The sequence below is a fragment of the Phaenicophaeus curvirostris genome, chromosome 1, assembly GCF_032191515.1.
Source record: "Phaenicophaeus curvirostris isolate KB17595 chromosome 1, BPBGC_Pcur_1.0, whole genome shotgun sequence".
Classification (NCBI taxonomy): Eukaryota; Metazoa; Chordata; class Aves; order Cuculiformes; family Cuculidae; genus Phaenicophaeus; species Phaenicophaeus curvirostris.
In genome coordinates this window covers 64,974,333-64,984,919 of record NC_091392.1, presented here as the reverse complement: position 1 = coordinate 64,984,919, position 10,587 = coordinate 64,974,333, and the positions used below count along the sequence as shown (strand labels likewise).

At 49.5% G+C, this 10,587-nt stretch overlaps 1 protein-coding gene across 1 annotated transcript in view; it reads left to right on the top strand.

Moving 5' to 3' along the window:
• The first annotated feature begins 1,101 nt into the window (after positions 1-1,101).
• Positions 1,102-10,587, top strand: part of LOC138722459 (sodium- and chloride-dependent GABA transporter 1-like) — a 35,305-nt gene continuing 25,819 nt past the window's right edge. The window contains exon 1 of the mRNA XM_069860654.1: positions 1,102-1,277. The gene's annotated coding sequence lies outside the window, so the exon portion shown is untranslated. The remainder of the gene's footprint in view (positions 1,278-10,587) is intronic.

Genomic DNA, 10,587 nt, shown 5'->3' with positions numbered 1-10,587 from the left:
TGGTGTGGGGTCATGGCTGGAGTGAAGAAAACCCCTGTATAAGGGCTAGGGGTTATGGAGGGAATCCAGGTCACTGGTCATGCTGCCTCTGCCATGCTGAAAGGCTCTAAGTGTATTTTTGTCACTAATTTAAGTGTACCTAGCTCTGCTCTCACAAAAGGGGAGGAGCTGATAAGAGAAAGTGTCGGTTTTGCTGGTGTTCTCTGGGAAGATTTACACTTCAGCTTGCTTGGGCTCCCTCCCCTGCACCTCTGAAAACGCTGCTACTGAAGTGGCAATGCTCGCAGAGCTGGCAGCTCCTGCACGCTGTCTTTGAGGGAGATTTCTCAGTGCTCCTAGTGGTTGCAAATCGTCTTGTGCCCAAAAAAAGAAATAGAAAAAGGGAAATTAAAGCTCCATGCAAAACCTTTTACAGCAGCTGGTCATTCACATGTGGCTCCTTCCCTTGGATGGTGGCCAGTTCTTGACACTTCAAAAGTGAAGTATCCCTCTTCTACTGCTTTCCCCCTCTACCCGACTGTGCACAACTCACAGCCAGCAGTGCACCTGACCAGTGAAACCATGGTGTCCTTCACCCCCTACCCTTCCTGCCCCATTTTCCCTTCACAGGGCTGTGCTGTTGCAAGCCTGGCCCTGTGCAAAGGCTGCATCCAGCAGGGCTGTGTGAAATCAGAAGAGGCTCACACGCAGAGACCCAGCCTCTCTGCCGTGCATGGGGTGCTGGACCTCTGCATCCTCCCTGCAGCTGCGGGCGGCTCTGCTCACAAGGGAGATGAAGACCGCTGTCCAACTGCAAACGTAGAGGGCAAGGGTTGTGCACAGCATCTTTAGCAAGGCCTCTTACATACTGCTGCAGACATGCTTGCAGGAACAGCTGCAGCAATATGGATTCAACCAGCCCATGCAACCCACTTGCCTGCTGTCTCCTCCATTTTTTGGTGCCAGGCCCTTTGTCTGCATCCTGCCCGTGCCCTTGGAGCCTCTTTTCTCCCAGCAATGTGTGTTTTTCCAGTGGCTCTGGGTACCTCCCCACTCCACCCCAGCGACGTGCAGGGTGTTGATTTGACTGGACATGAGCTCAAAGCTCATTAAGGGCTTGTCAATACTGGCAATGAGGAGCTGTATGGGGTGAAGCAGGGGCAGAGGGGCCCTGCGGCAGGAGGGGCTCATAGCTCCCCTCTGTGTACAGGAGCAGGTCAGTATGTGCATTCCTGGGCTGGCATCTCTGTGAGCTGCGCTGTGCACCTCAAGGATCTGCAATCAACAAACACTGGGAGGTAGGTGCATTCTACTGGGACAAGTGGTGTCTGGTACTGGGGACGTGAGCACTGGGGTTGAAGAAGTGAGCATTGCAGTGGTGCTGGTAAAACCACCTGCCTGCATCAGCATCCCCGGGGAAGGGCTGCTGCAGGCACTGAGCTCTCCTCTGTCCACACTGGGCTGGATGTGGGGCTTAGGGGCTCGTCACCCCAAGGGCAAAGCAGGATGAAGAATATTTTCTGCTCCCCAAATGTGCTGAAGAAGTGAGCAAATTTGGGCAGATCTGCCTGCCTGGCCCTCAACCAGGGCAGTGTGAAGTGGGCACGATGCCAAAGCAGGAACAGATAGTCTTATGTTTTACTGTCAGCTGTGCCACTGCTACACCTAAATTTCTTCTGCCAGTTGCCATTGCCACTGCCATTGCAATGTCCCCTTGGCCAAGAAAGATATCAGTTGCTGGGAAGGCAGTGTCCTTAGCTGTCACCAGCACGCAGAGCCAACTGGATTCTGTTTTCTGTCAATGGTCAGCTGCAGCAACCAGCCTCCACTTCAAACCCCCCTCATGCCAAGCAAAAGCAAAAGGGCTGGGAAGGGTGTTTCTGCTGCAGTGGAGAAGCAGGGCACGAGCCCCCTTCTCCCATCCAGGGAACCAGTACGGCTAGGCAGGACGAAGAGGGGGATGGTGGTCCCAGAGCAGCAACCAGAAATGATATTGGGGACCTGAAAAGCAGAAGGTGTCTCACAGTGCCTTTGGTTTGGAGGGGTATGTAATGAGCTTAAATGATGGCTTAGTAAAGACACTGCAACAACACTTAGGTGAAACCCAGGGCAGGGGTCTCCAATGAGGAAGACACTGGGGATGGGCTATGTGGTATCCACAGGAGAGGAATTAGTACAGCTACCTCTGCCTATAGTTGGGCCTGTCCTTTCCAGATTTCTGTGCTGCAGTCCGAAGAGTCACCCTGAAACAGAGCATTTCAGGTACTCGGCAGAGGTCCCGCAAACCCTGCCAGTCTCTGACAGTGGAGCTGAGCTTCCCTTCCTGTAAAGCTGCCGGAGTGTTTCGGGAGGCTATGTCTGTGCCCTGCCTTCCTATCTATCTCCAAGGGACTCTGACCTTGAAGGAGGTGCCTTGCTCTGTAGGTGAAGCCATCCCCATCCTTCCTCTGTCTCAACAGCATTGGAGAACTGGTCAAACTCATCCACCCCCTCCATCCCCTCCTACCTTCTCCCTGGTCCCCAGCTCCTGTGAATATTGCTTGGATGAAGAGACAGCCAGCACCTGGCTAGCAAAGGCTCCTCAGTTCACTGATGACCTTGTTATGGTTCTGTCAGCATCTGGTGAAGACCTCTGGCATGTTTAATTTTGGTTCTTTTCCCTCCAAGTGTAGTTCTGCCACAGTTTGGAATTTTCTGCTGAGGAGAACAAAAATCAAGCTGAAGACTTGAAGCTGGAAATGTGTTTCCTTTTGGAGAAACTTAATGGGCACAAGGAATAAACAACTAAATGTCCTCATATTGGGGTAGATCTTCCCCTGGTGCTGGGTCCTGTTCACTGGGGATACAGGAAGCGAGAGCCATTTCTGGCCTCTGTGGAGATGCTGTTGCAGTAAGGGCTGTGCCTGGCCCTGGAGGGTCAGGGTCCACATTCTAATATGGACTGGCTGTGTAAGCTGTGGCTCAGGTCTCCAGCCAATGCATGGGGGCAATGGCCTTTCCTTCAGCTGCCTTATCTCCTGATATTACAATCCCCGGGGGGAAGAGCTGATGATTCTGCACTGTTGCATAGCACATAGGGAGAGGAGAAGGGAAGTCTGAGTGTTAAAGTAGTAGAGATAATGCCCAGCTCATTGCAGGCTGATCCTAGATGTCAGGGGATGGTGCCCTTCCTAGGTAATGAGCGTGTTTTCTGGACTGTTTTGAGGGAAACCTCAGCCAAGGGAGGGGCTGTCAGCTAGCAGTGTTCACACATGATTCCTGGTGACGGAGCTGGCTATGCTGTTCTCTATTTTCCACCCCAAAAGAGTGTATGAACAAGCGGAGCCTCAGAGCAGCCTCAGGGCTCTGGGACATGATTATTTCCATTTTCATGGAGAAGGAGAACAAAGAGTTTGGCATCTGAAAGTGGGACACAGCTTTTCTCTTGGCTGTGCTGCAGCAGGAAAACTATGTTGTCTTCTACACGGTGAGGCTCAAGCCTTTCTTAGAGCTGAATACGTGTGCCAGGAGGTGCTGGGCACCATCACAGGTGCCACATTTTGAATGAGTTCTTAGTGACTTGAAGTGGCATTTGGGAGCTGCCTTACCCTGCCCCGAAGGAGCAGGGGGAAGGTCTGTCTTTTGTTTCATAGAATCATAGAATCATCGAATAACCAGGCTGGAAGAGACCCACCGGATCAGGAGTCCAACCATTCCTATCAAACCCTAAACCATGCCCCTTAGCACCTCGTCCACCCATCCCTTAAACACCTCCAGGGAAGGTGACTCAACCACCTCCCTGGGCAGCCTCTGCCAGTGCCCAGTGACCCTTTCTGTGAAAAATTTTTTCCTAATGTCCAGCCTAAATCTCCCCTGGCAGAGCTTGAGGCCATTCTCTCTTGTCCTGTCCCCTGTCACTTGGAAGAAGAGGCCAGCACCCTCCTCTCTACAACTTCCTTTCAGGTACTTGTAGAGAGCAATGAGGTCTCCCCTCAGCCTCCTCTTCTCCAGGCTAAACAACCCCAGCTCTCTCAGCCCTTCCTCATAAGGCCTGTTCTCCAGCCCCTTCACCAGCTTCCTTGCTCTTCTCTGGACTTGTTCCAGAGCCTCAACATCCTTCTTGTGGTGAGGGGCCCAGAACTGAACACAGCATTCGAGGTGCGGTCTCACCAGTGCTGAGTACAGAGGGAGAATAACCTCCCTGGACCTGCTGGTCACACCGTTTCTGATACAAGCCAAGATGCCACCTGGGCACACTGCTGGCTCATGTTCAGTCGCTGTCAACCAACACCCCCAGGTCCTTCTCCTCCAGGCAGCTTTCTAGACAGACTTCTCCTAGTCTGTAGCTCTGCATAGGGTTGTTGTGCCCCAAGTGCAGGACCCGGTACTTGGCCTTGTTAAACCTCATGCCATTGGACTCTGCCCAGCGGTCCAGCCTGTTCAGATCCCTTTGCAGAGCCTCCCTACCCTCCAGCAGATCGACACTTCCACCCAGCTTAGTGTTGTCCGCAAACTTGCTAAGGGTGCACTCAATGCCTTCATCCAGGTCATTGATAAAGACATTGAACAGGGCTGGACCCAGCACCGAGCCCTGGGGAACCCCACTTGTCACTGGCCTCCAGCTGGATTTCACACCATTTCCCACCACTCTCTGGGCCCGGCCAGCCAACCAGTTTTCCACCCAGGAGAGTGTGCGCCTGTCCAGGCCAGAGGCTGACAGTTGCCAAAGCAGAATGCTGTGAGAAACTGTGTCAAAGGCTTTACTGAAGTCCAGGAAGATACATCCACAGCCTTTCCCTTGTCCAGTAGCTGAGTCACTTTATCATAGAAGGTGATCAGGTTAGTGTGGCAAGACCTGCCTTCTGTGAACCCGTGTTGACTGGGCCTGATCACCCGGTTCTCTTGCACGTGCTTCATGATAGCACTCAAAATCACCTGCTCCATGACCTTCCCTGGCACTGAGGTCAGACTGACAGGCCTGTAGTTCCCTGGATCCTCCCTGCAACCCTTCTTGTAGATGGGCACATCAGCCAGCCTCCAGTGCAGTGGAACTTCCCCAGTCTTCCAGGACTGTTGGAAGATGATGGAAAGGGGTTTGGCCAGCACATCCGCCAGCTCCTTCAATACCCTTGGATGAATCCTGTCCGGCACCATAGACTTGTGGGTGTCTAGTTGGGCAAGCAAGGCTCTGACCACCTCCTCTTGGATCATGGGAGCCTCGTTTTGCTCCTCTGGCTCCTGGGTTTGTGCACAGAGGGAACGACTTTCTTTACAATTAAAGACTCCTCCACCTCCCATCCACCATTCCCTTTGTGCTTCTAGCTGAACAGAGCAGCAGAGATTTTTGAGGTGGAGCAGGGTTTTGACCCACTTCTCTTATTCCAAGAGCAGCAGGTGCTGGCTGCAATGGAGCAAGCTGGAATCATTGATGCCTGCACATGGGCCATGTCCCCAGCTGTGAGCTTTCTGGCCACAATGGGCACGCACAATGGCCAGTCATTTGCTCCTCTGCCACACAAGGTGAGGAGACATCACTCTCCTGCCATGCAGGACACTTCAGGTCAGTCTCTGGATCATTCTGATGCTTGGTTTTTGCTTTTTTTTTGTATTTTTTCCCCGTTTTCACTTTTTCTCACATGCCTTATAGCATGGAGGATTAAGGATTCAAGGATTAAATTGTGGCATCAAAACCCAAGATGACTTTCTCAGGTGAAGGTTATCACTTTCTATTGCAAGACCAATTCTATCCAATTTGCTCTGTTTGATGACTTCATAAAGAAAAGGAAAAAAAAGAAAAATTAAACAAACTCACAAATATAAGTCCAATGCACCAAATAACCACTGACATTTCTTGCAAAGTCTCCAGAGGTGCATCAAACCCAGCTCTATGTGTACAAAGTTATTATTTCCTCTATGGCACATAGCATAGATGTATCTTTTTTGCACAGTACTTGTGTCTCCTGGCAAGATGGACAAATTTGCTTCTATGAAGGCTGTGGTCCCACTGAGGGTTTGAGCTAAAATCTTAGCTCAAAGGTGCAGTTTTGATAAGGTAGTGGCCAGCAGGAGCAGTAACTCATGCTACATTGGCTGAGCTGTGACACTGCAGCCTCTCTGGGGGAGAAGAGTAAAGGGGCCAGTGGCGATCCCTGACTACACCGTGGTTGGATACCACCCTGGGCTGTAATGAAAGGGAACAGGAACTATAAGGCATGTGAGAAATTCCATTTGAGACTGTCTTCTGTGACCATTTTTCTGCCCCAGCAGTGTTCTCTCCGAAGTTACTAGAAGGCTTTTTTTCCATTAGCCTTCCTAGAGTGGGATTGTCCCTTAGCAAGCAACAAGGCAGGCAAAGGAAGCCACTGATGGCACAATGGGACACTCCCAGGGTCACCCCATGGCTGTTCCTTGGGAAAAGCACTAAGCTGAGTCTCTTGCCTCTCTCCATGCCCTGCTTCTCTAGAAACTGGATATCTTTGAGGGCTGTGCTCCTTTTTCAAGTATGGGTGCAGCTCACCACTGAGCTCGAAAAGTAACTTGGGATGGGAATGACAGATGAACCCTTGCACAGGAAAGCTAGGCTGAAAATGTCTGTGTTTCTTCAGGCATGGCAAAAGAATAGTGTAGCAAAGCTCTATAAACTACTAGTATCGTGAAACTGGCATCTCAGTGTGCCAGCTTGCACCGTATAAGGGAAGGAAATTGCTTCTTAATTTAATCAGCACACTTAAAATGGGCAGAAATAGCACTTTAATCTTTTTAATGTGTTAATTTTGCTGAGGAGGATGGAGACAGGGATGCCTTTAAGCCACTTGTCTGTCTGCTCCAATCTTGAAGCCTGCAGGCGTTCAGGGAGCTGCTTCCAGTCTGCTAGGAGGCTGCCATAAGGGGAATAGAGCGAGTCTTCTCTTCAGTCCTCACACAGCTGCTGTTCTTGGGCTGGGTCTGAACAGTCTGTGGGAGCAAAGAGTGAGCCCTGCTGGCTCTCTGTTCCCCCGGGAAGCTTCTCAGGTGCCAGGATGAGCTTTAAACAAAACTGCTTTTAAAATGGCTTAGAGACTGCATCCTTTGCATCACTTAAAAAGAGGCACACAAAGAAAACAATATGTGGCAGCCCCAGACACTGGGGCAAGAGCAGCAGTGATGTACGAAGCACAGTCTGCAGTCAGGAGCAGGATCTGACTCTGCTTCCCACTGTAGGATGAAAAGCCAGAGGAGATTCAAGTGGACATCCAGGGAGGGCATTGCAATGGCTGACCTGATTCCTCCTGCTTGTGTAATGCAAAAATCAAGGTGCTGCTTGGTAAAGCAACCACAAAGTAGGCTGCAGCCTGTGTCAGCAGCTCAGTTGCTTTTTTCAGTGCCCTGAGGGAGTGACACAGCCCTCCCAGGATTGTTGCAAAGGGCCCCAAGCTGTGTTCTGGCCTCATGTGGGTGTCCTGTTTACTGGTTTACAAAACATGGCTTATGCCTGCCTTGCCCCCACTCCGCTTATCTAGAGAGGCTTGTGGTGTGGTGTGGTGCCAACCTCACTTGCCACGTTATCAGGAGTGACGTGTGTCACCTAGGGCTCCTGGAGGATGAAGGAGGTTGGGAACAGCCACAGGTCACACATGGACATCAACAACCCAAATCTCATGCAGGAGAGTGGAAAAAGGGGGTTGAGGCCACCTGGAAGATCCATCACCCAGGAGGGCTGATTTATTTTCTTCTCGTGTCCTCTGTGAATGCTGCTTTCTCCTATAACCAAGCAATCTCCTTTCTTCAGAGGAAGGGAGATGAAAGTTTGGATGGCTGTGATAGCTCTCTCGGGCAACGAATGGAGAGGGCTGTGAAACACAAGCCTCTCTGTCCACCTGACCCAGCCAGGCAGAACAGAGATGCTCCAGCCCAAAGCAGGTTCTGTGTGAGGTCAGCACTCCACCAACACCCTTAGTTTCCCACGAGGGGCTTTTTCCCAGCCCCTCCAGCTTTCACCGATCTGGGAAGCTCAAGCATATGTTGCTGCTGCAGCGAGCAGAAAGTCAGCTGAGACTGCTGTGCCCTGATCAGCCGGTCACAGCTCTAAACAAGACGCAAGAGCCTTGGGGCTACTTGGCTGTCGTTAAAATGGTGTGGATGGAAGGAAAAGTCTAATTGACTGAACAACATCCTGCACTGTGTAATTAAACTAATTGTGGCTCTACCTGCATAGGTCAGAAGTGATTTGTGTGAATAATAGGAAGTGGGGTGGTGTGAAAGTTTTTCTTACATGTGTTTCCACAGGTAATTTTGCTGGTTTATTTCAGGCAGTATTTTGAAATTTTAGGTTCTGTCAGATTTGTGGAGTCTCTTAATATTTCACACCGCAGCAGGGGAAAACAAAAAGGTCACCATTGCTAGCAGTTTCATGTGGCAGCATTTCAAGTGGCAGTACTACTTTTTCAGGGCTGTTTTCTTATTTGTAGTGAAATTCTTCAAAAAAAAAAAAAGGAGAGGAAGAACTGTTTCCCAGAATGCGTTTCAGCCTGGCTCTGTACCCACTGGGGATCATGGAGTGGTTTTTACTGACTTGAGCAGCAGAGGACTGGGCCTCCTGCATGACTTTCTGAAACTCAGGTCACTGTTTTACTGCCAGGAATCTATGACCCTAACTTTTAACGATTGCTTTGAAAATCTTAGCTTCAGAACACGATCTATTTAGAAATCGAATGAGAAACCAGCTATAGTGTCATGTTTAAACTCTTTGACCTTGTTTTCAAGTCCCTGTGAAGCAGAGCCCACCTCCAGCTTGTAGCTCTGGTCTTATTGATTATCATTTTGAGTCCTTCAGGCATTTTGCTGTCCCCAAAGCACTGTGTGCTTTTCAGAACAAATAATGTGACATGACAGAGAGCTGCTGAACTGACTCTGTGCTCTCTAGGCTGTTAGCACAGGGCAGAGCCCTGCGCTCGCACTAGAGGAGACTCATGTAGGTAGACTCATGAGGAGACTCATCACGGGTGGATGAGGTGCTGAGGGATATGGTTTAGTGTTTGATGGGAACGGTTGGACTCGATGATCCAGTGGGTCTCTTCCAACCTGGTTATTCAGTGATTCTGTGAAATGGAGGGCTGGTGCATTTTCTTCCAGTAGGACCATTTGTCCAGTGTGTTAGCTGATCTCTAAACACGGGAGTCAAACACTTATCCTGGAGTGACTGATACCTGGATTTTTCAGATCAGAGCTCGATGTCTGGGGAAGGAAATGGCATGTCCAGGTTGCAGGACATGCATGAACGCTTCTGCCCTAATCATCCATCACTACAGGAGGCAGGACAGTAAGTGGCATGAACCTTCACTGGGTCCACTTCACTGTTTTACTGTTTCCTGGCTGTGGAGAACCCTGTATAAATCTAGTTAGAATTTGGCAGAGCTGGAGATGAAGGGCCTCTCTTCTCAGGTAGGAAGGGGATGATCTGCTGCTCCTCTATTATCCTACCCCAAGCATATGAAATATGAGGTGTGATGATCTAGCTGCAGTATCGTTTCAGAACTGTAGCTGTAAGAGCAGGGGAAAGGGCATAGGGAAAGTAGGATATACACATAATTTTTAATGATACCTGCTTACCTACTGCTTTTTATCTCAGATAAAATATGAGTCAAAATGGCTTCTTCTGAGCCTAATTTTTTATGGCTCCAGGCATAGCTAATTATCCTGACTTAGCCCAGATCTGAATTCTTCCCAAGGGTTTTGGTGCTGTTTCTTCTGTTTTGATTTATAAATTGTCTTTATTTTACTTCCCTTCTACACGTTCCATATAATCTTTTTGCTCCCTGCCTTGCTGAGGAGCTAGGAGCTGATGTGACAGTGCTGTCACCAGGTCTAGGGTAGAAAGGGAATCCATTAACTTTGCTTTGGATGCTTTGGATGTCCAGCAATGCTTTCTTCTGACATCTGCCGCATAGGCTATGTGAAGTGGTCTCTTCTCCTCAGAAGGCTTTTTGTGTGCTGCCACTTACTTGTGGGCTTACCTGCAACCATCCTTGGGCTAAAGGACTTGTGAGGCTCAGGGCTGGCTCCACATCTCAAGAGGGCTTTGGTTACAGCCTTCATCTTGCAGCAAGGAGTTTTCTGCCTTTTTCACTGATGTACCAGAATGAATTACAGTTATTTTCTGGTTCCACCATTCCCTTCACTGTTGACACAGTTTTTCTAATCTAAGCAACAAGTTCTTTGGGGGAAGGAAATCCATCTGCTATAAATCATACAGTGTCAATTGTAGTAAGCAGATGCCAATACTACTATTGATTGCCAATACTACTATTGGCTTGCGAGACCACCTCTGTTCAGGATACTTTAAAAATGCTAGTTAATGATCCCCCCGGCATCCTATGGGGCCAATGGGTACTGTTTGCTTAGGAGACAAGACTGCCAAGAGTAGGCAGCTGAGGCAACATCAGCTTTAACTAGAGTTACAGCATGCTACCTCTTCATAGTGTTGCTTTGTTTCCTGATATATCCACTCATTTTTCTCTTTTGTGGTTATTGGGGGTTTTTTATGTATGCATCTGGGAATTTTTTTGTCAACAAACTTCTCGGGGAAATGAGCGCTGGTCACTCTTACGGTCCCTGGTGGAGGCTTAAATTCGTCTCTGTGTAAAATGGACT